Raw genomic sequence first — 27,876 nt, forward strand, 5'->3', positions numbered from 1 at the left:
TTTTTTTTGAGAGAGAGAATCTTCCATTCACTGGTTCTTTCCTTAAAGAAAGCCCAGCTGGGGCTAGACCAGGCTGAAGTCAGGAGCCAGGAGCTTCTCCACATGGATGCAGGGCCTCAAGCACTTGGGCCATCTTCTGCTGTTTACCTAGGCACATTAGCAGGGAGTTGAATCTGAAGTGGAGCATCCAAGACCAGAACCAGCACCCATATGGGATCCCAGCACTGCAGGTAGCAGCTTAACCCACCATGACACAGTGCGGGCCCCTCCATGAGCTATTTTAAAACTCTTTTTTAAAAAAATTATTTATTTGAAAATTGGACTTACAGAGAAACAGGCACAGAGACAGCAAGAAGGAGTGAGAGAGAGATTTTCCTCCTGCTGGTTCACTCCCTAAATGGCCTCAATGGTCAGAGCTGGGCCAGGCCAAAGCCAGGATCTTCATCCAGTCTCCCATGTGGGTGCAGGGACCCCAGGACTTGGGCCATCTTCTACTGCTTTCCCAGGCCATAGCAGAGAGCCGGATAGGAAGTGGAGCAGCTGAGAATCGAACCAGCGCCCATATGGGATGCCGGCACTGCAGGCAGTGGCTTAACCTACTACACCACAGCACCAGCCCCTCCATGAGCTTTTTGAAGTCCCCTCACATAGAGGCAGAAAATGTGAAAAACAGTTAATACTAGCAAGCTTCAGAACCATTTGTACTCATGTCACATTTTGTTATAATTATCTGAGCAAATCTGTGCAAGGTTTATTTTCAAAATTAATTTCTGAGGATCTCAGACGAATTTAAAATTGGTCATCTCTCTGAGTGCTCGTGAGAAGGCTTCTGTGTATTTCCCCACAGTTGATTGTTTTCATCCTTTTGAAGTAGTTAAGTAGTTGGGGCAAGCGAGTGCTTCACATCTTCTTTCATCTGTAATGTGATTAAAAATCAGAAACTTCACCGAGCATAAACGCTGCCTGTGATCTAAGAGCCGGTTCTTAGCACAGGGATAAGCCGAAGCAGGGCAGTGAGAAATCTGCGAAACATCCTTGAAGCTAGGTACAATTACAATTCAATCCGTTTTCCCAATGCGCAAAACATACTTACCAATTGTCTGATGGAAGTAAAATTCACTGAACAGGGGACCAACCATTTTAAATACAAAAAGTCACTGAGCACGTTCACCATATTGTGCGGCCAAGATGCTCTTCTAATTTTTATTTTCACGGGTCTTTAAGCACACAGCTATTCACCAAGTATTAGTCATACACAAATCTGTTAAGACTTCAGCTGGTTCAGCTAAAAGAGGACAAACCTCAGATAGCTTTCCGTGACGGCTCTTTTTCTCTTCTGATGCCAACAAAGATGTCCAAATCCTTTCTGAGAAAGTCAACAGAGATCAAAGAGACTCTTAATGTTACTTCCCGGAAAAGTGCATAGTCTACACATTTTATCCAATCAGGGATGCTCAGTGACCCAGGGGTGGGGAATGTCTGGTTATGATTTATTTATTTACTAATCTATTTCTTTATTCTTATTCATATAATAAATATATTCTATATAATAAATATACATTCTTTATCTATTCATATTACTTATATATTTGATTTGAAAGGCAGAGTGAAAGAAATAGAAGCAACAACAGACAGTGAGATCTCCCATCCACTGGTTCAATCTCCAAATGGCCCCAACAGCCAGGGCTGGAGCCAGAAGCTTCTTCAGGACCCGAACCGGCACCCATATGGGATGCTGGTGCTGCAGGCCAGGGCTTTAACCCATCGCACCACAGAACCAGCCCTGCCACAGGCGTTTCAAGACAGAACAGTCAGTACTGCCAGGATAAACTTGATAGATACTATGTAGTGAGGTTAGCAGTAAGGATTACATGCTGATGCATGTATTGGCTACAAGCAACTTGTTACTGTGGTTCATCATTCAATTAGCAACTTCAAATATAAGGAAAAGGGGCTGGTGCTGTGGCATAGAAAGTTAAGCCTCTGCCTGCAGTGCCCATATCCTATATGGGTGCAGGTTTGAGTCCCAGCTGCTCCACTTCTGATCCAGGTCCCTGCGAATGCATCTGGGAAAGCAGTGGGAGATGGCCCAAGTGCTTGGGCGCTTGCACCCTTGTGGGAGACCCGGAAGAAGTTCCTAGCTCCTGGCTTTGGCCTGGCCTAACTCCGGCTGTTGTGACCATTTGGGGAGTTAACCAGTGGATAGGAGATTGTCTCTCTCTCTCTCTCTCTCTCTTCTCCTCCCTTAATTTCTTCCTTTCAAATAAATAAATATTTTTTTAAAATCTGTAAGGAAGTGATTAAATAAGTTACTCTAGTATGAATACTTACGGGATTTTACCTCAAGAAGTACAGTTTGTCCCTTTTTCCTACCACTGGCTCTCTCACCAGTGCCTCCTACTGGCAGAAGCTAACAGAAACTTGGCTGGCAGGAGGGTTTGGGATTCCCTTCCCTTCCCCCTCTTGCTAACTTTCGGGCATGCTCTGCAGCTGTGCTCTCCCAGCCCGTTCATCATAATCCAAGTCCAAGTTCACCTGGGTTTTTCCTCAGTGGACTGGTCATAGAGAGCTCCCCACTGGAACCAGGTTATGTGGGTGGTAACAAACCATCTCACAACCCGAAGACTCTGCCTTTACCAAACCCCAGCGAACGAAATGATACTGAGTTCTCATCCAAGCACTTGCACAATTGGGCTCTTATATAGTTACTAATTTCATTTGAAAACACAGAGATGAAACAGATTCTGAAATCCTATCTCCACATCATCTGGAGGGGAAAAAAGGGACTAATTCCCAAATTTTCTTAGAATGCCTAGATCCCGCTTGAAAAATAATGAGAAACACATGTGCATCAAGCAAATCAAATACTATAGAATTAGATTTGGAGAAAATTGGACTCTTTTCCCTCCCTATTCATTCTTTCATTTCTTCTTGTTTTTTTTTTTTTCCTCATGTTTAATTTGTTCATTACAATTATTCACTGGGCTTCTATTTTGTACTAGGTAGGTACACTAGGGAACAAAACAAAACCCCCATCCCCATGGGGCCTCTGTGGTAGGAGCAGAATGTGTGGTGTTTGACAGATCCACCACCTACTGGCCATGTGATCCTGATCAAACCACTCAGAGCTCTCTGGGCTTCAGTTTCCTCATCTGTAAAATGGGTCAGTATAGTGCCTATTTCATCAGGTTGGTTGAATTCATAATATAAAGTGTTTACAGTAGGGCCTGGCACATCTTAGGCACAGAGGAAATGTCAGTTACTCTGCCATTGTCTTTTTACCCATGATTTCTCACAGAAAGAGCAAACTTGAAGGAGGAAGGAGCATCTATTAGGACGACAATCCAGCATCTTCATGCTATGGACATGGGAATGGAGCCCAGAGGAGTCCCCACACCGGGGTGTCTCAGTTACAAGTGGTGAGACTCGGCCGGCGCCACAGCTCACTAGGCTAATCCTCCGCCTTCAGCGCCGGCACCCCGGGTTCTAGTCCCGGTTGGGGCGCCGGATTCTGTCCTGGTTGCTTCTCTTCCAGTCCAGCTCTCTGCTGTGGCCTGGGTGTGCAGTGGAGGATGGCCCAAGTGCGTGGGCCCTGCACCTGCATGGGAGACCAGGAGGAGGTTTACTGGCTCCTGGCGCTGGATGGGCACAGCCGCAGTGCACCGGCTGTAGTGGCCATTTGGGGGGTGAACAACGGAAAGGAAGACCTTTCTCTCTGTCTCTCTCTCTCTCTCCCTCTCTCTCACTGTCTAACTCTGCCTGTCAAAAAAAAAAAAAAAAAAAACAAGTGGTGAGACTCAAATCCTAACCCGAGACCAGGTGGCCCTTGCAGGGAGACCCCAGCACAACATAAGTAAATCAGACAGATTATGCCATCAAGCCAACACTGTCATTCCCTAATTATGTAACCCCAGGCAGGCTTAGCCACTCAGGAGGAGGAGGAGGAGGATGCTGAAATGATGTTGACAATGGCGATGATGATGATGATGGTGAGGACAACCACCATGATGGTGATGTCCAGCTGAGACACCCAAAGTGATGGAGCTTTTAAAAAAAGGGTGTGCTGGCCAGCGCCGCGGCTCACTAGGCTAATCTTCCGCCTGCGGCACCGGCACACCGGGTTCTAGCCCCGGTTGGGGCGCCGGATTCTGTCCCGGTTGCCCCTCTTCCAGGCCAGCTCTCTGCTGTGGCCCGGGAAGGCAGTGGAGGATGGCCCAAGTGCTTGGTCCCTGCACCCCATGGGAGACCAGGAGGAAGCACCTGGCTCCTGGCTTCAGATCAGCGCGGTGTGCAGGCCGCAGTGCTCTGGCTGCGGCGGCCATTGGAGGGTGAAACAACGGCAAAAGGAAAACCTTTCTCTCTGTCTCTCTCTCTCTCACTGTCCACTCTGCCTGTCAAAAAAAAAAAAAAGGGGTGTGCTGCCTTGCAAGGCGGATAAAGTCAGTGTCTCCTGGGTGTCCCTTTCTGCTGCTCTCTCAGAGGGATTCTGTTGAAGGACGGGATGCAGTGCATCCCACAGAAGCAAAGCACGGCTGCAGATTGGAAAGAAAGCTGAAGTTCCTGGCTTCTGAGGAACAGGAGCCAGGACAACTAGAAGTCTGTGTGGGATACAAGGGAGCAACCCCTCAGGGCCCTGGACCCCCAAAAGCTTTCTCCAGCCATTCCCAGTTTTGTGCTGCTCCAACTCAGGTTTATTTGACAGATGGAAAGCACTTCCACCTGCTTGTGCATTCTCCAAATGCCTGCAATGGAGAGGAAGAGCGCAGGCCAAGGCCAAGAGCCTGGAACTCAATCCTGGTCTCGCATATGGGTGGCAAGGACCCCATTACTTGAGCCATCACCACTGTCTCCCAGGGTCCACATTAGCAGGAAGAACTGGGAGCCAGAGCCAGGTATCTAGCCCAGGGATTCCAATATGGGATAAAAGCATCTTGACTGGCATCTTTATAAAAAGTTTTTAAAAATTTATTTTCATTTAACTTAAAGGCAAAGAGAGAGAGAGAGATCTTCCATCCATTGGTTCACTCTCCAAATGCCTACCTGCAATAGCCAGAGCTAGGCCAAGCCGAAACCAAGAGCCTGCAACTCCATCTGGATCTCCTATATGGTGAAAACCCAAATACTCAAGCTGCCTCCCAGGATGTATACCAGCAGCAAGTGGGATTGGAAATGTGAAAGCCAGTACTTGGGGGGCCAGCGCTGTGGTGCACCGGGTTAACGCCCTGGCCTGGAGCACTGGCATCCCATATGTGCACTGGTTCTGGTCCTGGCTGCTCCTCTTCCAATCCAGCTCTCTGCTGTGGCCTGGGAAAGCAGTGGATGATGGCCCAAGTCCTTGGGCCCCTACACCCACGTGGGAGACCCAGAAGTGGCTCCTGGCTTTGGATCGGCACAGTGCCGGCTGTTGCGACCAATTGGATAGAAGACCTCTCTCTGTCCGTCTGTCTATCTGTCTCTCTCTCTCTGCATCTCCTCTCTCTGTGTAACTCTGACTTTCAAATAAATAAATAAACCTTAAAAAAAAAAAAAAAGCCAGTACTTGAACCAGGTGCTCTCATTGGAGCAGATGTCCCAGGTGGCAACTTCACCTGCCAAGCAGCTGCCCCTTAACTGGCTCCTTACCTGCTTGGCCAAATGACCGCCCCTTGCCTAATCTTTGACTACAGGAAGGGGAAGCATCCTGAGCTACATTCATCAAGACCATGTCCAGTGCCAACTGGTTTTATTGATCGTTCTTGGATTTAGACTCAGCTGGGCTCCCAGAGGTTTCCAGAATCTCTTTACCTATGTCTCGTGCACTCCCTATGTGATTCCTAGCAGCTGTTGCAATCCTTTCCCTTCTTCTCCACTCTCAGCATTGGTAGCTTTGGGATCCGCATGGAAGGAAGGCCTATACTTCCGGGAATGGAGACGTCCCTACCTGTACGTGTGGGGAAGAAAAGTCCTTGTCAAGGTCTCTGCGGGTGCCTAAAGGTCAACCAATGAGGATCAGACCCACCTCAACCTTTAACCCCCATGCCCTGAATCTATAAAAGGAGCTCTCCCAATCTCTGATGCGCGACTTCCCCGGCCCCCGCTCTGTTGCTCTGTTGGGACCGGGGAACCTCACCCGGGAGCGGAACCCCAATAAAAGCCTGTGAATTAATTGATTCGTCTGCCTGGGAAGATTTGTTACGCGCCAGACACCTTGCAAGCATCTAGTGACCTCGCTTCCTATTCTCTTGAGAAGAGCTGCTTGCCAAAAACGCCTTCAGCTCCCTGCCTCTACTCATCAACATGCCTCTGTGTCCATACTTAGCCTTTCATCTTGAAATGCATACACCTCCTTCCTTCCAAGCCCACCCCCTCACCTCCCTCCCACCTTGCAACTCCTTTTGCAGACTTGTTCCTGCAACCACACCCTCTAGCTTGCAGCCTCATTCTTGCCTTGTCCCTCGCTCCTTCTCTTCAGCCTACAAGCATTCCTCTTTCCAAACCCAAGGGCCCGTCTTGCTTCTTCTCAAACGACACAAGGTAGCCCACACTTACAACTGCCAATGTGGCAGCCAATACCAACACTCTGCCAGCATGTGCCACTGTCACCGTTGCCTCTGGACCCCTCCTGCCCGGATGCCATGAAGCCGTGTTCTTTGGAGTCCCCGTCTTCCCTGGACATTGGTAGCCATTATTAATGGCTCTTTTTGTTCTCTCGCCCCTCTCTGACACTGCGCCTTCTCCCCTTGCAATACCCAAACTTGTCTCCCTGCCACAAGGCCCTGCTCTCTCCAAGCAGTGAAAGCTCTCACTCAGCATCTCAGTCCTCAAGGCTCCCTAATCCCCTCTGTGCTGTTCCCTCTCAGATGAGGATCACTAGACCTCAGCGCTCTCGAGCTGCTGACCTACATTGTCTGTGTACATTTCTACTTGGATTTCTGGCCAAGCACCACAAGCTCAATCCAAGCCACATTCATCATCTTCCCACCAAACCAGTTCTGCTGGCCATCTTCCCTACCTTGGTTTTTGCACCATCATCCTTCCAGGCACCCTTTCTTACCCTAGACACTCTTATTCAAGCAGTTTTCAAGGCCTGCAAGTATGTCTTCCATTCCTTTCGGTTCGCACTGGTTCAATCTCTCACTATTGGGCTCTTATTATTCATATAGCATGCTAATCACTAGTGATCCTAACTAGTCTTTTCCTTTTTAAATGTTTTCTCCTCAGTGTTGTGAGGCAAATCTTTTCCTTTTTTAGAAAGTTCATTCACTTGAGAGGCAGAGAGAGAAAGAGACGGAGAGAGCACTCCAATACGCTGGTTCACTCCCCCAAATGTCTTCAACAGCTCCAGCTCAGGTCAAAATTCAATCTAGGGGCCGGTGCTGTGGCATAGTGGGTAAAGCCACCATCTGTAGTGCCGGTATCCCATATGGGCCCTGGTTCAAGTCCCAGCTGCTCCTCTTCTGATCTAGCTCTCTGCTACGGCCTGACCCCTTGAGCCCCTGCACCCACAGAGGAGACCCAGAGAAGCTCCTGGCTCCTGGCTTTGGATTAGCCCAGCTCCAGATATTGCAGCCATTTGGGAAGTGAACCAGCGGATAGAAGACCTCTCTCTCTCTCTCTCTCTCTCTCTCTCTGCCTCTGGATCTCTGTAACTCTTTCAAGTAAAATAAACAAATCTTTAACTAGGTCTCCCACATGGAATCCAATCACTTGAGGCAACCTATCTGCTTCCCAGGGTACATTTCAGAGCAGAGCCTGGTGCTGAAGCCAGGCCCTCCCAGGTGGGACACAGGAGTCCCGAGCAGCATCTTCACTGCTAGGCCAAATGTCCACTTAGAGTTAACCTTTCAGATCACAACAGAACCACGCCAATTCCTGGTCTGGAATATTGTTCCCCAAATAGAAGATTAAACTCATCATGCCAAGTCCAGGTTCTTTTTTTTTTTTTTTTTTTTGACAGGCAGAGTGGACAGTGAGAGAGAGAGAGACAGAGAGAAAGGTCTTCCTTTGCCGTTGGTTCACCCTCCAATGGCCGCACCGCGCTGACCCGATGGCAGGAGCCAGGTGCTTCTCCTGGTCTCCCATGGGTTGCAGGGCTTAAGCACTTGGGCCATCCTCCACTGCACTCCCGGGCCACAGCAGAGAGCTGGCCTGGAAGAGGGGCAACCAGGACAGAATCCAGCGCCCCGACCAGGACTAGAACCCGGTGTGCCGGCGCCGCTAGGTGGAGGATTAGCCTAGTGAGCTGCGGCGCCGGCCCCAGGTTCTTTCTAATATGACCTCCAATACTTTCTGAACTTACCTCACTGTATGAGGGGCCTTGACAAGTTCATGGAAAATGCATGGTATGAGAAAACTGCCCATGGCTTTCAAAAAACTTTGTTGTGCCAAAATAAACATATCTTTAAACTCGATTGCTCTGCAAACTTTTTGAAGTAGCCTTGTGTTTAACTTGCATACCCAACTACCCATGCCAAATAGACGACTCACTTTACCCTGAGACAATGTCAACCCCATTTCTAAGCCTTCACTTACTTTATGCTCTACCTCAAATGCCTTTTCTTTTCACCGTACCCCTGCCATCAAATCTTAACCACCACTGAAAGCTTAGTTCAGACCCGCTGTTTCCTGGAAGCAGTGAAAGATTTTCCCAATGGAAAGCCCTCTCCTTATTTGTTGGAGCTTCTTGCAGTACCTACCCCAGCTTACCTAATAACCAGCCCAGTAATGTGAATGTCTTGTTTCCCCCCACACTGTAAGTAAGCTTATGTCAGATTTTCCTTTGTAGCTCCTCATACAGTGCCTTAGGCACTGGAGTATGGTCCACATTATTAAACACACTGTTCAGTTCAGCTGATTTTTTTTTTCTTTTCAGAGCAAGACCTTTGGAACAAAGGCAACAGCAGATTGAGTTACATTCTGGAACAAGCTCTTATCTCATAACAGACCAGTAACAAACAATTCAGTGCCTGGCACCAGACCACGCTGTAAGTGCTATTGCCCTGGGACATGGGACTTTCCAGTTGTTGCTTTTTTTTTTAATATTTTTTTTAAAGAGCAGTTTGAAGTTCAAAGCTAAATTGAGCAGAAGGTACAGAGAGTTCCCTTGTCCCCCCTGCCCCTCCATATGCACAGCCTCCCCCATTATCAACACCCCCCACCACAAGAACCCATTGGTTATGCCTGACAAATTGACAATGGGCATATCATTTTCACACAAAGTCCATTCTCCCAGTAGGGTTCACCCTCAGCAGTGTACCTTCTATGGGTTTGGAACAAGGTAGAACGACATGTGCCCATCGTTATGTCACCACGCAGAGTATATTCACTGCTCTAAACATCCTTTGTATTCCACCTGTTTATCTCCCTAACCCCTGGGTGACCCCTGTGCTTGTCACCACAGTTTGCCTTTTCCAGAATGTCATGTAGCTGGGATCATATAGCATTGAATTGTACTTCAAAAAGTTTCTTGAGGCCGGCGCCGCAGCTCAATAGGCTAATCCTCTGCCTAGCGGCGCTGGCACACCAGGTTCTAGTCCCAGTCGGGGCACCGGATTCTGTCCTGGTTGCCCCTCTTCCAGGCCAGCTCTCTGCTGTGGCCCGGGAAGGCAGTGGAGGATGGCCCAAGTGCTTGGGCCCTGCAACCCATGGGAGACCAGGAGAAGCACCTGGCTCCTGCCTTTGGATAGGCACGGTGCGCCGGCCGCAGCGCACCGGCTGCAGCAGCCATTGGAGGGTGAACCAACGGCAAAAGGAAGACCTTTCTCTCTCTCTCTCTCTCTCTCTCTCTCTCACTGTCCACTCTGCCTGTCAAAAAAAAAATTTTTTTTTGTGAAACAGGAGTACGCACTTGGCCTAGAAGTTAAGATATCTACGGCCCAAGTAGAGTGCCCGAGTTCAATTCCTAGCTTCAACTCCTGACTCCAACTTCCTGCTAATGTCAGCCCTATAAGGTGGCCATCATGGATCAAGCAGTTGGGTTCCTTTCATCCATGTAGGAGTCCTGCCTTTTTTAAATTAGTATTTGAAAGTCAGAGTTACAGAGAGACAGAGGGAGATCTTTCATCTGTTGGCTCACTCCTCAAATGGCTTCAATGACTAGAGCTGAGCTAGGCCAAAGCCAGGAGCCAGGAGCTTCTTCCTGGTCTCCCATGTGAGTGTAGGGGCCCAAGGACTTGGGCCACTGCTTTCCCAAGCACATTAGCAGGGAGCTGGAAGTGGAGAAGCTGGATCTCCAATCAGTTGCCCATATGGGATGGCATTGCAGGTGGTGGCTTTACCTGCTTATGCCACAACGCCAGCCCCTGAGTTCCTGGCTCCAGCCCAGGCCCAGCTGTTGCAGGCTTTTGGGAACTGAACCAGCAGATGGGAGATGTCTGTCCATCTGTCTCTCTACATCTCAAATAAAATAAATATATAAATAATGTTTAAAAATTATTTCAGATCTCATTTACACTGTTGTTTTTTAAAAATAGTTATTAGGAAATATTATGAGTAATAATAAGTCAACAAATTAGGTAACCTAGATTTTAAAAAATATTAAAATGACAAACAAAACACAGTAATGTACACAATGGAGCTATACTTATTTGCTTATTCCTAAACACATATTTCCAAAGACTAACTAATGTTTAAAAAGTTACATTCTAGGCCGGCGGCGCAGCTCACTAGGCTAATCCTCCACCTGTGGTGCCGGCACTCCAGGTTCTAGTCCCAGTTGGGGCGCCGGTTCTGTTCAGCTTGCTGCTCCTCTTCCAGTCCAGCTCTCTGCTGTGGCCCGGGAAGGCAGTGGAGGATGGCCCAAGTGCTTGGGTCCTGCACCTGCATGGGAGACCAGGAGGAAGCACCTGGCTCCTGGTTTCGGATCGGTGCAGCACACCAGCCGTAGCAGCCATTTGGGGGGTGAACCAAGAGAAGGAAGACCTTTCTCTGTGTGTGTCTCTCTCTCTCACTGTCTAACTCTGCCTGTCAAAAAAAAAAAGTTACATTTTAAATACTGGCAGATGAGTTTGTTATATGCCTTCATTATTTCTTTATTCTGTTCTTAGTTTCTTATTTTGTTCTTAAATTCCCCCTTTAAAGCCACAGCTGACTGTCTAAACAAGATCAGGGAAGACCAGTTGAAGAATCTTGCCTTTTCTTTTAAGTGTCCTAGAACACAAGTATAAATTAATAAATGCTTACTCATTTCCAGAACAGTTCAATCCACAAACCTGAGAAATGGAAGAATTTCCTACCAGGTGGGCTATTACTTGGCACAACAGGTTCTGTTAACTCAAGCTGTACTTACTGAATGACCTAGAGCTAGGAGTGTAGTAAGAAAAAAATACAGCCTGTGTACCTGCAGGCAACATTGTACACAGCCCTGTTTGTGGGCATTTAGCACAAATCCATGTATTCATATTTTGAGGGTTTGTAGGATGTGTAGCTTGCTTATCTTGCAAGGATAAGAAAGGTTTTGGGGCCGGCGCTGTCTGTAGTGGATAGAGCCCCCGTCTGCAATGCCAGCATCCCAAAATCTGGGTGCCAGTCTGAGACCTGGCTGCCCTACTTCAGATCCAGCTCCCTACTTATGGCCTGGGAAAGCAGTGGAAGATGGCCCAAGTCCTTGGGCCCCTGAACCTGTGTGGGAGACCCAGAAGAAGCTACTGGCTCCTGGCTTGGGACTGGTGCAGCTCTGGCAGTTGCGGCCATTTGGGGAGTGAACCAGCATATGGAAGACCTCTCTCTCTCTCTCCCTCTGTCTCTGCCTTCCTGTAACTCTGCCTTTCAAATAAATAAATGAATAAATCTTAAAAGAAAGAAAGGTTCCATTCAAGTGTTTTAATAAATATCCAACCTCATAATTTTTCATCATCTGGTAATTGTTTTTCCCATTTACTGGAGCTAATTCTTCAAAAAGAAGGCAAAATATTCATGGATCCATTTAGAAATATTTGTTAGAGAATCGCATATTGAAAGCAGGAGATAGATACAAGGTACATGAAAATCCTGGGAACAAAGATCTCTGGTACTTGAAAAAGTTGGATTGGTAAACAAATGTCAGGGAAGATATTTTATCATTATTTTTTAAATATTTATTTACTTTTTTTGAAAGGCAGAGTTAACAGAGAGAGAGAGAGGAGGAATAGCGTAAGCAAGATCTTCCATCTGCCGGGTCACTCCCCAAACGGCTGCCTTGGCCAGGGCCAGGCTAGGCCAAAGCCAAGACCTTCATCTGGGTCTCCTAAGAGGGCAGCAGGGGCCTAAGCACTTGGGTCATCTTCCTCTACATTCCCAGGCACATTAGCAGGGAGCCAGACCAGAAGTGGAGCAGCCAGGACTAGAACTGGTGCTCATAGGGGATGCTGGTGTTGTAGGCAGCAGCTTAACCTGCTACGCTACAACCCTAGCCCCTGATAGTCCTTTTTTTTTTTTTTTTTTTTCACACTCTAAAGGAAATCCTTGCTTACACTGACAGGTAGTGCTGTGTTGGCTTCTACCATGTTATGTGAGGAAACCCAGGTGAAATTCCACTTTTTTGTGATTAATATAATTATATAAGAAGTTAAAACATCTGTGGAGGGGGTAAAACCAAACAACAAAAGCTTTATCCAGACACAGGTGAGAAAAGAAAATGCTAACACAGCAACACCATTAAAGTCTCTGGTGTAAATCCAATAAAATCTGGTTTACTGCACATTCAGATAAGTGTGCTTCTTAATTACGACTTTGAAATCTGGAACTCCATTAACAGTCATAACTAGTTACAGCTATCCGGGGAGCTCTTGCAAAGCACACCACTGTATTAGTCAGCATTTCTTTACTACAGCTAAAATACAAAAAGGAGCTACTTAGGAAGGAAGGTTTGTTTTGGCTTAGAATTCAGAGATTTGGGGCCGGCACTGTGGCATAGTGGGTAAAGCCATCACCTGCAGTGTCAGCATCCTATATGGGCGCCAGTGTGAGTCCTGGCTGCTCCACTTCCCATCCTGCTTTCTGCTGTGGCCTGGGAAAGCAGTAGAAGATGGCCCAAGTGCTTGAGCCCCTGCACTCGAGTGGGAGACCAGGAAGAAGCTCCAGGCTTTGGATCGGCACAGCTCCGGACGTTGCGACCATTTGGGGCATGAACCAGTGGATGGAAGACCTCTACTCTCTCTTTCTGCCTCCTCCTCTCTCTAACTCTTTCAAATAAATTTTTTAAAAAATCTTAGAATAATTCAGAGGTTCGCAGTCCAACATCAGGTGACCCCATTGGTTCAGGCAGAAGACTATCACATAGGGAGTCAGGTGGCAGAGAGAGAGAGACAGGGAACACACTCTGGATTCACATCCACGTGTCTCTCTCTGTCTCACCGCAGTGGTTCAAGCATCGGGACTCCACTCTGACAACCAAATTCAGTCTAATCACTTCCAAGACCCCACCTTCAGACACCGTAAGTCAATTAAGTTCCATCATTAATCAGTCAACATAAGACTCAGGGGATCAAGCCCTTAACACATGGGGCTTTGGTGCGGGGAACACGCAAAATATTTTCCAAACCATAACAGCCATTTATGAGCATCACGCTACGGTTCATTTTCTCAAGGGGCAAGGTCAACGTCCAGGCACTAGGAGGAATCATCTCAGGTTACAGCCATGGTTCCCAAATGTGAGTGTGCAGCGCAGTGATCTGGAGGGGGTTTGTCAAAGCACAAACTGCTGGGCCCCCCCTCCTCACCCCGACCCAGTGTCTGATTCAGCAGGTCTAGGACAGGGCCCAAGAATTTGCATTTCTGACCAACCTACAGGTGATGCTGAGATGCTGGTCCAAGGGCTGCCCATTGAGAGCCACTGGAACAGACTACGTGGCTAACCTCACTGGCTTGCCTTGATCCGATTTGCTTGCAAGAAAGAAATTCTTGGATGCCCCCTTCAAGGGTCTTCGGGAGGCCCAGACCAGGGTTGAATGGCAACAATAAATCATTATCTTACATCCACTTCCATATTAGATCTGACTGCATGTCAGAGTCATCAGGAGGAGCTTTTGAAAACTGCCACGAAGCCTGGGTCCCACCTCCAGAGAATCTGACCAAACTGGTCTGTGTAGAGGCTTGGGCAAAGCCTGCCCTGCCTTCACCACTTCCTAAGGCAGTGGCTTAAACCATCGACACATGTGTAGGTGCCTGAGCGCTTTTGAGATTCTTGGGGGAAAGTGGACCTTCGTTCTTGGTTTTTGTTTTTCAATTAGTGATTTTTATTCCTTGGGGCAGTTAGGCTTGCAGAAAACATTGAATGGAGGGTACAGCTTCCGTATCCTCCTGTCCCCCACCTCCACATTCCCCACAATTTCCCTATTACTAAAATCTTGTATTGCCATGTGTATTTATCGCCACCTGATGAACGTTGGTGAATGCTGGTGAGCTAGCACTAATGAAATTTCAGTCTCCAGTCAGCTTCCCTCTTTGTGCTGTGCATATTATGGTCTTGCCAAATGTTTAATGTTATGTGTGGTCTTGCCAAATGTTTAATGCTATGTGTGTAGCAATTTATCAGGTCATGTCATCACATGATCATATACAACATGGTCATCTCCCCTTATACAGTTTTGTTTTCTGCAATTTCAGTTACCCACAGTCAGCCACAGTCTGAAAATATTAGAGGAATAAACAGCATCCACATTCACATAATTTTTATTGTAGTACATGGTCATGATTTTTCTAACTTATTATTGGCTATTGATGCTAATCTCTTACCTTGCCTAACTTACAAATTAATCGGTATCATGTATGCATGTAGAGGAAAAAAACCTAGTATATATATAGTTCAGTGTCATCTGTGATTTCAGGCATCTGCTGGGGTCTTGGAACATATCAATCAAGGGTAAGAGATTATTGGAGTTTTCTTTAGTAATTTAATATTTTTTATTTTATCTATTTGAGAGGCACAGAGACACACAAAAAGAGAGAGAATTCTCCCATCTGTCAATTCATTCCCCAAATGCCCCCAAAAGTCATAGCTGGGCCAGGCAGAAGCCAGGTGCCAGGAATCCAGTTCCGGTCTCCAACATGGGTTTCAGGGACTCAACTGCTTGAGCCATCCCTGGCCATCTCCCAGGGTATGCACTGGCAGGAAGCTCGAATCGGCAGTGGAGCCAGGACTCGGTCCCAGGCACTCAGATACGAGATGCAGGCCATATTACTAGTCCAAATGCCTGCCTCTTCCTTGGTGTTTCATAAAAGCACCCCAGAAGATTCATAGGTGCAACAAAGTTGAGAGCCACTAATTTAATAATTATCAAGGATCAGTACCCAAATAATCTGATTACTGTTTTGTTTCTTATTTGTTAAAATTCCTCATTTGATTCCCAGTAATTATCAACAGCAAAATATAAAGGGGCCGGGGTGAGCATGAATTTAAAGCAACGAAAGGATGCTTCACAAGCTAAAACCATTCTGATTCCGTTGTTTACCCACCAAACTGGCAAAGGTCAGAAGTTGGTAGACACGCTGCACTGCAGGGTATCCTAACATTCTGCTGGTAGACGGTAATTCGGCAAAACCTCTGTGGGCCAGCATTTTCGCAGTATCTCTGCCAAATTGTAAATGCACTAGCTTTTTTGCCTACCAATTCCACATCTAGAAATCGATCTTACAGATAAATTTATATAAATTTATAAAGAGGTATATGAGCAAATTTATTTATTGCTAAGTTTTTTGTAATGCCAAAAGATTGGTAATGATTCAAATGTCCATCAGCTGGGGAATGGTTAAATAAATCATGGAATGATAACATAAGATACTTTACAGCTTTTAAAAGGCCAGGGTTGGGGGCCAACATTGTGGCTAAGCAGGTTAAGCTGCGGCACCATAGGGGTGCTGGTTCGAGTTCCAGCTGCTCCATCTCTGATCTGAAAAACTGCCTACCCAGAGGTTCAGTACTTTTACTTTTAGGAACTGACATACTAGGGGGATATTAACTGTGCAAATTTTCATTGCTAAATAGTAAAGATTCTAAATAGTTATTTTAGGAGTGGGAATTTGGCCTACCAGTTAATATGCCAGTTAAGTCACCTGTGTACCAGCTTGGCGTGCCTGGTTTCGACTTCTGGCTCTGCCCTGACTCCGGCTTCCTATTAATGCAGACCCCGGGAGACTATGGTGAAGGCTCAAGTGATCCGGTTCGTGCCACCCAAACATGTGCAAGATTTGAATTGAATTCCAGCTCCTGGCTTCAGTCCCAGCCTGGCCCCATCCTTGTCCCATCCTAGCCCTTGCAGACATTTGGGGAGTAAAGCTGCAGATGAGAGTTCTTTCTCTATCTTCCTGCCTCTCAAATAAATAAAAACATTTTAAATGATAAAGAAAATCTAAGCACTTAAAGATAATTAAAATTATTTTATAAACCATAAATTAATTTTTATGTATTTATTATTACTTATAAGCGAAGTAGATATTGAAATTTCATTTATAACATGGAAAAATATTTTAAAAAATATATCCAAGAAGGAATTGATTAAGAAACAGTGCTGATTTCAAGTGATAAAATCCCATGTGGCCGGGGGCCCGTGCTGTGGCACAGTGGGTTAAAGCCCTGGCCTGAAGCACCAGCATCCCATATGGGCACTGGTTCTAGTCCCAGCTGCTCCTCTTCTGATCCAGCTCTCTGCTCTGGCCTGGGAAAGCAGCAGAGGATGGCCCATGTGCTTGGGCCCCTGCACCCACGTGGGAGACCTAGAAGAAGCTCCTGGCTCCTGGCTTCAGATCGGCTCAGCTCCAGCTGTTTGGGACTTCTTTCTCTCTGCCTCTGCCTCTCTGTAACTCTTTCAAATAAATCTTAAAAAAAAAAAAAAAAAAAGTGGCCTTTTTAATGATCATGCAGTAAGTGAATTCGTGGTATAGAAAAATGTTCCCGAGAGTTTGCTGAGTTTTCAAAAAGCAAATGAACAATATTCACTGTATTCTGTTATTTAAAAATGTATGGATGGAGCCTCCCCACCCTGCCACTGCAATGCTAGACCCTGGGGTCACCAAGCTCCCCGCTGGGCACAGTGGACAAGGATGAAGCCTTGAAGGTCATGAGCCGAATGACTGGATAATGATTTGCTGATGACTCCCTGCTCTGGAGTGGATGCTTCTGCCCTGTTCATGATCGTATACTCCCCTTCTTCCCTTCTCAGCCCTGAGAGTGATGTAACACTGGTTTTGTCATGCACTGACTTTGTCTTGCTGTGATAAGCACCAGCAATGCTATCAGCCCAAACAGTGTGTGTTTCCTAAGTGGTATCCGAGGAACTGGACTCAGCAGAGCCCCAGATTTATATCTGAACTTCCTGAAGGGATTTTCTCATAACAAACCCAGGTCTAAAGTTAGTGTGTGTGTGTGTGTGTGTGTGTGTGTGTGTGTGTGTTGGCAGTTTTCATATTATTCCTTTCTTTTCTGTGGGGAAAAAAAAAACCAACTTTTTAACTTGAGACCATCGAATTATGAAGATGTATGCTTTTCTGACAGCTACACAGCAGGTAGACCTTCAAGTTCAGAAGAGTGAATTGAAAGCTTGCATTTCTTTTTGTTTTCTAAAGATTTAGTTATTTGAAAGGCAGATTCACAGAGAGAGAGGGAGACAGAGAGAAAGATCTTCCATCTGCTGGTTCACTCCTGAAATGGTTGCAACAACTGGAGCTGCAGCTAGGTGGATCCGAAGCCAGGAGCCTGGAGCTTCCTCCAGGTCCCGACGTGGGTGCAGGGGCCCAAGCACTCGGGACATCTTCCTCTGCTTTCCCAGGCACACTAGCAGGAAGCTGGATCAGAAGTGGAACAGCTGTGACTCAATCAGCACCCACATGGGATGCGGGCACCGCAGAAGGACTTTACCTGCTATAACGCAACGCCTGCCCTGCATTTGTTTTTAAAATTAAATTAATCCTTAAATTAATCCAGGTGCTTATATTTCTTAGCAGTTAGTTCTCAACCTCTTGCTTGATAGCATCTTGATTTTGGGTGATCTGTTACCCAATAGGCCTATGTTCTCCATGACTGTGAGTGCTTATAACGGGATCAACTGCTTTCCTAGATTAAAAAAAATTAAAGTATATGTGTAGACATTGAAAAAAATTCTGGAATGTAGTTTTCCAGCTAGGGGCTAGTGTTGTGGCATAGTGGGTAAAGCCACCGCCTGCAATGCCGGCATTCCATATGGGCAACCATTCAAGTCCCAGCTACTCCATTTCCCAATCCAGCTCCCCTTTATGAGTCTGGGAAAACAGCAGAAGATGACCTGGGTGCTTGGGTCCCTGCCACCCATGTAGGAAACACAGAAGAAGCTCCAGGCTCCAGGCTCAGTCCCAGCTCTGGTCATTTTGGCCATTTGGGGAGTGAACCAGGGGATAGAAGATCTCTTTCTCTCTGTCTCTCCCTCTCTCTCTGTAACTCTGCCTTTTGAATAAATAAATAAAATATTTTTAAAAAAAATTCCAACCAATAGAGAAAGAAGAAACTGCAGAATTAGAATGTCACCATTTTGCAAACACTTAATGAAAAAATAGATGAGTTAACATGATATCAATGAACACTAACATTGCAAAAATGTGTACTTAGCGCCTCTGATGAAATATCCTTGCCCCTAATCAGACCAGATCAGCTCAGACAGCTGGAGCTAAGTACCAGGGGGCAGGAAATACAGGGGACAGAAGAACTTGTGAAATGACACCACCGGGATGCAATCAGTCATATACACAATGTGGGAAAATATACATGACTCATCTTCTCACTTCCTCCAAAAAAAGTAGGAAAGGAAAAAAAGCACGTAAATAAAGGGAACATGAGAGACATTTCAACCGAACAGAATGTGTAAATCTGGATCTGGGCGAACCAACAAATGTGCAATACATTCAGGAGAAGTCAGGGGAGATGTCATGCACCACCTGGACATGTCATGCTACTTCCCAACTATGATGTATTCATGTGATAATATTGTGGTTCTGTAATAGACTTCAATCAAAAAGGCCCAGTTTTTCCCTGTGGATTCCCTCAGCCTCTTTATGGTTGGTCTGCAAATTGGTTTTTTTTTTTTTTTTCCAAACAAAACCTCTCACTCCTTTAAACTCTTTTTTAAGATTTTATTTATTTGTTTGGAAAGCAGAGTTACAGAGAGGCAGAGGCAGAGAGAGGTCTTCCATTCGCTGGTTCATTCCCCAGTTGGCTACAACAGCCAGAGTCAGGACTTTCCGAAGCCAGGAGCCTGGAGCTTCTTCCAGGTCTCCCATGTGGGCATAGGGGCCTGAGGACTTGGGCTATCCTCCACTGCTTGCCAAGGCCCTAGCACAGAGCTGGATCAGAAAAGGAGCAGCCAGGTCTCGAACCGGCACCCACATGGGATGCCAGCATTGCAGGTGGTGGCTTTACCTGCTACACCACAGCACCAGCCCTGATGAACTGCTTCTTTAAAGAGAGGTTGGGGCTGGCGCCGCGGCTCACTAGGCTAATCCTCCGCCTTGCAGCACCGGCACACCGGGTTCTAGTCCCGGTCGGGGCGCCGGAGTCTGTCACGGTTGCCCCTCTTCCAGGCCAGCTCTCTGCTGTGGCCCAAGAGTGCAGTGGAGGATGGCCCAAGTGCTTGGGCCCTGCAACCCATGGGAGACCAGGAGAAGCACCTGGCTCCTGCCTTCGGATCAGCGCGGTGTGCCAGCCGCAGCACTCTGGCCGCGGCAGCCACTGGAGGGTGAACCAACGGCAAAAGGAAGACCTTTCTCTCTGTCTCTCTCTCTCACTGTCCATTGTGCCTGTCAAAAAATAAATACATAAGTAAATAAAGAGAGGCTGGGGTGTAGTGAGTAAAGCTGCCACCTGTGGTGCCAGCATCCCATATAGGTGCTGGTTCAAGTCCTGGCTGTTCCACTTCTGATCCAGCTCTCTGCTATGGCCTGGGAAAGCAGTGGAAGATGGCCCAAGTCCTTGGGCCCCTGCACCCACGTGGGAGCCCTGGAAGAAGCTCCTGGCTTCGGATTGGTGAAGCTCTGGCTGTTGTGGCCATCTAGGGAGTGAACCAGCAGATGGAAGACCTCTCTCTCTCTCTCTCTCTCTCTGCCTCTCTGTAGCTCTGCCTTTCAAATAAACAAATCAACCTTAAAAAAAAAAAGAGGAAGAAGAAGCAGTTCATGACTCACGAACAGAATAAATGTCACCAAGTCTGCTGGTGGAAGGATATGTTGACATACACATGCTGTGGGGATCATGAGTTGGACAACCTCAGTCTCTACACATACATAGCTAGAACAAAATTACTAATGCCCAGACCCCCTCCCCGGATTTTCCCAGCTTCTGCTTCTTTATCTCTGTAACCTGTTTCCTGAACCAGAGGAGGAAGTAATTTGGAACGAGAGCCCTTACGTCTGTTGCTTGGCCATGCAAACATTAAACTCCCTTTTTGCAAGAGGCTCGTGTCTCTGAGCTTGGCTTACAGGATGCACCAGGCAATGGAATCATTGTGCTGACCCAACAGTTGCTTTTATAGAGTCCTAATCTTTTAATGGTACATATAAAATTGTTTATAAATAAAATTATTTGATGTTCGGGATGTGCTTCAAAATAACCCAATGGGGTAGGCAGGCTCTTGGCCTAGCACTTAAGACACTGGTTGTGGGGAGCAACTCGGACTAGACTGTTACTCGAATTAAGACTTATTCTATGCATCTGCTCTCCCACAATATGGCGCTGGGAGAGGAGGAAACAGCTTCTACACAGCTGCCTCCAGTTCAACCAATAAACAGCAGGACCTGCGCCTGATTGGAGGAGAGCAGCGTACTTGGCGTGTGGGTAGCAGAGTTGGGATTGGTGGAAGAGGACTATAAAGGAGGAGAGAGACAACATGCACCGGGAACATCTATCTGAAGGAACACCTGTGCAGCCCCCGAGAGAGCCGGCCGGCGGTGTGCCGCTCCCCGGCGGAAGTGGGGAAAGTGGCAGGGGGAACCGCCCTTCCACGGAGGTGGAAGGGTCGGTAGCCAACCCGGGAAGAACCAGCAGCAAACCCGGGGAGGGCCAAGCAGACAAAAGAACTGCGCAGGGTCCTGTGTCGTTCCTCCACGAAGAGGGGGAGCGACATAATGGTGCCGTGACTCGGATAAGAAACTTAGGAGGGAAGAAACGGGAAAAAGTGGGAAAATACCGGAGAGAGAGACTAGAAGAGCCTAGGGAAAAGCTGGACGGAAAAGGTGCCGGAAGAAGCTATTGAAAGCCTAGGCATAGACTTGGATACGGACTACGGAGGGAAGCTGGGAGAAATCTCTAAGGTCGAAAGCGAAAGTGAAACCTAGAAGAAACTTAGACTCGGATACGGACTGTGGGGAGAAGCCAGGAGAAATGAGAGGGGAATGTTGTTGGAAGAAAAGTTAGGAAACATACCGGGTAGAGAAAAATGTTAGGGAGGATGAAGCCGCGGGGGCAGGCTGAGGCGGAGACGTAAGCTAGCTTGGGATTCGTCAAGTCAGCCCGGGGAACAAAAGGCGAAAAGCTAGAACCAGAGGCGGAGACGTGGGCCAGGTTGGAATCCATCAGATTAGCCCGGGGAGCAAAAGACGGGAAGCCAAACCGAAAGGCGCAGACATAAGCTAGGTTGAATTCGCCAGGTTAGCCCGGGGAACTTAGACTGAATACCGGTGGCGGAAACGTGAGCTAGGCTGTGTGATTCGCGGAAGCTGCCGTGCGCAGAGAGCGCGCGGGGCACAAATAGATAGGAAGTGCGGGGCTGGCGCGAAGGCCGTGGTGCGGGCGCAAAGGGCGCGGAGACCGCGGAGCGCGCGAAGCCGGGAAGCCGCCACGGGGCGAGGCGCCGAGAAGCTGCCTCAGGGCGGGCGCCGGGAAGCCGCGGGGATAAGAGAAACAGAAGTTTAGAAGTAAAATGAGAGAAATAGGAATGCTGGCAGATAGAAGTAAAATGGGAGAAATAGGAATGCCCAGAGATAGAGAAATAGAGAAAAATAAGGCCTCCCCACAACATGGCAATGAGAGAGCTTGGATTCGGTCTGCCTGATTAGTAAGACGATAAGCACCTGTGGGCAGCTGCAGGTCACCGAAGACAGGCACGTTATCAACACCAATAAGTCTCCCCACAATACGGCAATGAGAAGGCTTGGATTTGGTTTGCCTGATTGATAGGGCTTGTAAGCACCTGCAGGCAGTTCTAGAAGAGCAGAGCATGCGCTGCAGGGCACCGAACACAGGCACGCATCAGCGCCTAAAAACCTCCTCACAACATGGCGAAGAGAGGACCCGGATTCGGTTTGCCTGATTGGTAGGGCTTGTAAGCACCTGTGGGCAACTCCAGCAAGCAGAGCAGAGTGTGTGCCGCGGGGCACCAAAGACAGGCGCGTATCAACGCCAAAAATAAAAAGAAAGGGGGATCTGTGGGGAGCAACTTGGACTAGACTGTTACTCGAATTAAGACTTATTCTATGCATCTGCTCTCCCACAATATGGCGCTAGGAGAGGAGGAAACAGCTTCTACACAGCTGCCTCCAGTTCAACCAATAAACAGCAGGACCTGCGCCTGATTGGAGGAGAGCAGTGTACTCGGAGTGTGGGTAGCAGAGTTGGGATTGGTGGAAGAGGACTATAAAGGAGGAGAGAGACAACATGCACCGGGAACATCTATCTGAAGGAACACCTGTGCAGCCCCCGAGAGAGCCGGCCGGCGGTGTGCCGCTCCCCAGCGGAAGTGGGGAAAGTGGCAGGGGGAACCGCCCTTCCACGGAGGTGGAAGGGTCGGTAGCCAACCCGGGAAGAACCAGCAGCAAACCCGGGGAGGGCCGAGCAGACAAAAGAACTGCGCAGGGTCCTGTGTCGTTCCTCCACGAAGACGGGGAGCGACAACTGGTGTCTTTTATCAGAGCGCCAGGGTTTGATACCTGCCTCCAGCTCCTGCCTCCAGCTTCCTGCTAATGCAGACCTCAGGAAGCAGCACTGATGGCGCAGGTAATCGTGTTTCTGCTACCCACATGGGAGACCTGGATTGAATTCCTGGCTCCTGGCTCCAGCCTTGACCCAGCCCTGCTCTAGCTGTCAAGGGAATTTGGGGAGTGAACCAGTGGATGGAAGTTGTTTGCCTCTGTTTCTCCAATGAATTAAAAAAAATTTTTTCTGGGCCAGAGCTGTGGCATAGCAGGTAAAGCCACACCTACAGTGCTGGCATCCTATATGGGCTCAAGTTCACATCCCAGCTTCTCCACTTTCGATCCAGCTCCCTGATAATGTATCTGGGAAAGCAGTGGAAAAGTACCTGGGCCCCTGCACCCAAGTGGGAGACCCAGAAGAAGCTCCTGGCTCCTGTTTCAGATCGGCTCAGCTCTGGCCATTACAGCCATTTGGGGAGTGAACCATTGGATGGGAGACCTCTCTCTCTCTCTCTCTCTCTCTCTCTCTCTCTCTCTGCCTCTCTGTAACTCTGCCTTCAAATAAATACATCTTTGAAAAAAAAAAAGACTTAATTAAAAAAAATTTCTAATGGGAGAGAGGGGAAGTGGCTGGGCTACACCTGAAACAAGGGAGGAGACAGATCTTCCACCCACTGATTCACTTCCCAGATAACTGCAACAGCTGGGGCTGGGACAGGCTGAATCCAGGAGCTTCTTCTGGGACTCCCACATGGGGGCAGGGGTCCAAACACGTGGGCCATCTTCCACTGCTTTTCCTAGGCTATTAGCAGGGAGCAGGATTGGAAGTGAAGCAGCCAGACATGAACTGACGCCCATATGGGATGCTGGCATCGCAGGCAGCGGCTTTAGCTGTTCTGCAACAACACCAGCCTCATTTAAAAAAAATTTTTTTTAAATGGCACCTTCCTTCTTCAACCCTTTCCTCTGTGTCACTCCCCGTCTTCGTGGAGGAACGACACAGGACCCTGCGCTGTTCTTTCGTCTGCTCGGCCCTCCCCGGGTTTGCTGCTGGTTCTTCCCGGGTTGGCTACCGACCCTTCCACCTCCGTGGAAGGGCGGTTCCCCCTGCCACTTTCCCCACTTCCGCCGGGGAGTGGCACACCGCCGGCCGGCTCTCTCGGGGGCTGCACAGGTGTTCCTTCAGATAGATGTTCCCGGTGCGTGTTGTCTCTCTCCTCCTTTATAGTCCTCTTCCACCAATCCCAACTCTGCTACCCACACGCCAAGTACGCTGCTCTCCTCCAATCAGGAGCAGGATCAGCTCCTGGAGGTCATCACTCAAGTTGGCAAGAGGCAGCTGCGTAGAAGCTGTTTCCTCCTCTCCCAGCGCCATATTGTGGGAGAGCAGATGCATAGAATAAGTCTTAATTCCAGTAACTTAGTCTAGTCCGAGTTGCTCCCCACACTCTGCAAAGAGAAGACAAGTGGGCAAGGCCTGTTAGCTCTTCTGCCCCAGTAGGGATGGGTAGCTGAAGAGCTGCATAGCCCTTGGAAGCAGTAAAAGGGGAGAAAGCTCTGAGGGTTTGAGCCTGTGGTGGCAGCTTTGGATCAGGAAAACCAGCTGAAGCACAGAACTAGGAATGACGAAATCAATACTAAGAAGCTGGGGTGGCCCCTCAGGGCTCAGAAGCCAAAAAGGGTGGGCTGCTTTATGGGACATCCATGTCCCATACTGGAATGTTTGGCCTCAGTCCCAGCTGCTCCTTGCTTCCAGGCCAGCTTCCTGCTAATGCACCTGGGAGGCAGCAAATGATAGCCCAAGTACTTGTGTTCCTGCCACGTACGAGAGAGCCCAGGATGAAGTTCCCAGATCCTGGCTTTGGCCTTGCCTTGTCCCTGCTGTTGCAGGCGTTTGGGGAGTGAACCAGTGGATGGAAGATGGCTCCTCAGTTTCTTTCTTTCTGTCTCCTGCCTTTCAAATAAATAAATAAACCTTTCATTAAAAAATAATAATAATAAGCCATGAGGACTCTGCCTCTTAGCTACTGGGTTTCTCTGGGCATCAAGTCTATAACCAATCATAAACTGCTAACTCTGGGAACAGGAGATAAGAGTGGTTTTGCTCATTTAACAGAGACTGAGTACACACATGATGCTGGTAGATTCACAACAAGAGCCAGCACGTAGTCACGGCCCTCATCAGGCTTGCAGCGTGATGAGGTCACTCTAGCTGGAAAGCCCCGTTGCTGGTACAGCTTCAATGTGTAAGCGTAACATACTCAGGCAACAGAGAAGCATCTAGGTTTGTCCATAGTTAACCAGGGCAGGATTCATGGAAGAAACAGCTTTTGAGTTGAAACCTGAAGACTAAGCTGGCGTTGGCCAGGACAAGAGCCAGGGAGTGGGAGGTCATTCCAGGAAGAAGGAAACAGACTTGCAAGGCATAGCGTGAAACCTGTTCTCGGAACTACAGGTATCTGTTCTGCAGAAGCACAAAATGAGGTGGTGCTGAGCACAGGAGGTTCACTGCCCGATGTGCACAAAGTCAACCGGTATCGTCTTCTCTTGGGAAGAGAAGGTTTTGCTGTGCATGTTGGTCAGTGTGGAGCTAGAGGGAAAACTCAAATCTCTCTGATTTGCAGTCTGGGGAAATAGAAGTCAGGGATGGAGCAATTTCTGATTGGCTGGGCCGTGGCAGAACCCGTATATGGGTATGGATTAGTATGATCAGCCGATGTGGTCATGTCAGCTACCTCCATGTCCCACAGCTGTCTGGCTCTATCGTTTCCACTCATTCTCCCACTGCTGGTTCCATGAGGGACGTGATTCTGGTTCTGGGTTGTTTGTAGGTCACAGTCGTCTTTTTGACCCATGTGCGGCGGCTCAGCTGGTCAGTCTCGATCTAGTTGAGACTGAGGCAGACCAGCTTGGTGGGGAAGCCTGTTAAAGACCTAGTGGCCTGACTGTTGTGGCTGGAACCTGTTGTTAAGGAATGGATCAAGGCGGTGTTCAAGGAAGGAACTGGCATCAGATTTCCCCTTTACCAAGTTTCCCCCTGCTGCCCCAAACTCAGAAACCTCTCCCCATTCCTATCCTGAAAGCTCCCTGGTCTCACGCTTTAACAATGGGTCAGCTCATTATTTTAAGTCCCTGCCTTTTTTTTTTTTTTTTTTTAAGATTTGTTTGTTTTGCAAGTCAGAGTTACAGAGAGACAGAGAGAGAGCAAGCGAGCTTCCCTCTGCTGGTTCACTCTCCAGATGGCCCCCAATGGCCAGGGCTGGGTCAAGCCAAAACCAGGAGCCAGGAGCTTCACATGGGTCCCTCACGTGGAAGGCAGGGGCCCAAATGCTTTGGCTATCTTCCACTGCTTTTCCCAGGCCAGTAACAGGGAGCTGGATTGGAAGTGGAGCAGCTGGGACTCAAACTGGCCCCTAGGTGAGATACTGCACAAGCAGCTTTACCCGCTGGCCCCAAGTTCCTGCTTTTTTGGACGTGGTTGCACACATGCAGTGGGAACCCAGAGCAGAGGACGGCACGTCACACAATCTGGGCACGTGCAGAAGGAAACAGCCAGTGGAACTGGAGAAACTAGGGCATCATGGGAACTGTCACACACCAGGACCCTTCCAGAAGCAAAAGGGCCATTGAAGACACAAAACCATCTTAGCAGGCCAGTCTGATTCCAAGTCCCTTCGTTCAGAACTTGCCTTACCAGGTGTTTCTGTACATCAGCTTTCTCCTGCCTAATCCACAGAGCTTTTCCAGTCAGGGACATAGTTTTGACTCATACTCTCCTACCTCTAGCGGCCAGTAAGAAAGCCTTTTTCTCCTCCAAAGAGGCAATGCAGATCCTGCCTGGGTGCAACAGACGGTGCACCTACCTCGTTCATGCAGTAATGGAACAGAGAAACACAGGGCAGACCCCATCAAGGGGGCGACATTTAGGTTTGGGGGCAGGGGTCCTAGGACCTGTTCTCCAGATGCCCGAACCATTATATTTTCCCTCCCCAAGATAAAACTGCCCCCTGGAAAGCTTGCAAAGCACTCAAGAGAAATACCTGCTGAGATCTGTCTGAGGAGTGTTACTCACAGAGCTGTTCATCTTGCCAATCAGATCAATGTGACTTGGGTAATGTGCACGTAGGGTCTGTTCCGCCTCAGCCATTTGGAACAACCTCCCCTAACACTCTGTTCTTATACATTCCTTTTTGTATCTATTCCAAGAAACGACCTTCTTAAAATGAACCAGCAGCCTGTTTCAGCAAACCTGTCTCTGAAAGCGTCAGCATGCAATCATGTTCTAAAAACAGTAATTTCCAACCTGTGAGAAATTTGTCCCCACTTAGCTAAAGCTTGCTATTTGGGGCCAGGCCAACGCATGTTCACTCTGTAAGGATAAGGGACCATTTGCTGTCATGGGATACATAAAATCTGACTACTGTGGAACATCTCCTAAGATTCCTTAAAAGTCGTGAGCCTTGAGTCTCCCAGGTCCAGGTTGCCCATTTTCTGCCCTTGATGTGGGATGGATAGGTAGGTGGCTAGTTTAGGTCTCTGTGGGTTGGTTGCTGCAAGTCCCCACATGTAATTCTATCCTCCGACTTGTCAATCAAAGTGCCCCCTTTCCCAGAATGCAGCTGCTTCATCCAGCACCTGAGGGGGACCCCCATGAAAATATGGACATTAAGCTCCAGGTGGAACTTGTGGTAGTAACATAAAAATCACAGGCGGCCTCATGCTTGTAGAGGACCACCCCTTACCTCCTAAAAGAGGCCAATGTGGGGGAGTTCTCATGCTCTCGCCTCCCTCCCTCCAGCCCATTCGTAATGGGTATTTCTCATAATGGGTATTTCTCTGCGTGGGCAACCCACGTTCAAGTGTGTATGTGTGTTCACTTTCTCACCTTTTGAATAGATTTTGTTATCACTTTGCACTTTATATGTGTCTGCATTCAGAATGCTGGTCTTTGTGTGAGGCAAGAACCTGGAAAAAAAATTAATACACTCAAGCCCACATCACCCTGAGTCAACCTTCCATTAACCTTTTGGCAGAGCCTGATTATTTGTGTAC

At 48.0% G+C, this 27,876-nt stretch overlaps 1 long non-coding RNA gene across 2 annotated transcripts; it reads right to left on the reverse strand.

Moving 5' to 3' along the window:
• Nucleotides 1–80: 80 nt before the first annotated feature.
• On the reverse strand, nt 81–27,790 carry LOC103346906 (uncharacterized). 2 transcript variants are annotated; one of them, XR_016230219.1, is made up of 3 exons: nt 27,710–27,790; nt 1,094–1,366; nt 81–916 (listed from the first exon to the last, which is right to left on the reverse strand). It is a non-coding gene; the product is annotated as an uncharacterized LOC103346906 (long non-coding RNA). The 2 variants fall into 2 exon arrangements; XR_016230218.1 differs by lacking the exon at nt 27,710–27,790 and adding an exon at nt 10,798–10,937.
• Between the last annotated feature and the right edge of the window lie 86 nt (nt 27,791–27,876).

The sequence above is a fragment of the Oryctolagus cuniculus genome, chromosome 2, assembly GCF_051225735.1.
Source record: "Oryctolagus cuniculus isolate XC-2025 breed Fujian yellow rabbit chromosome 2, ASM5122573v1, whole genome shotgun sequence".
NCBI lineage: Eukaryota > Metazoa > Chordata > Mammalia > Lagomorpha > Leporidae > Oryctolagus > Oryctolagus cuniculus.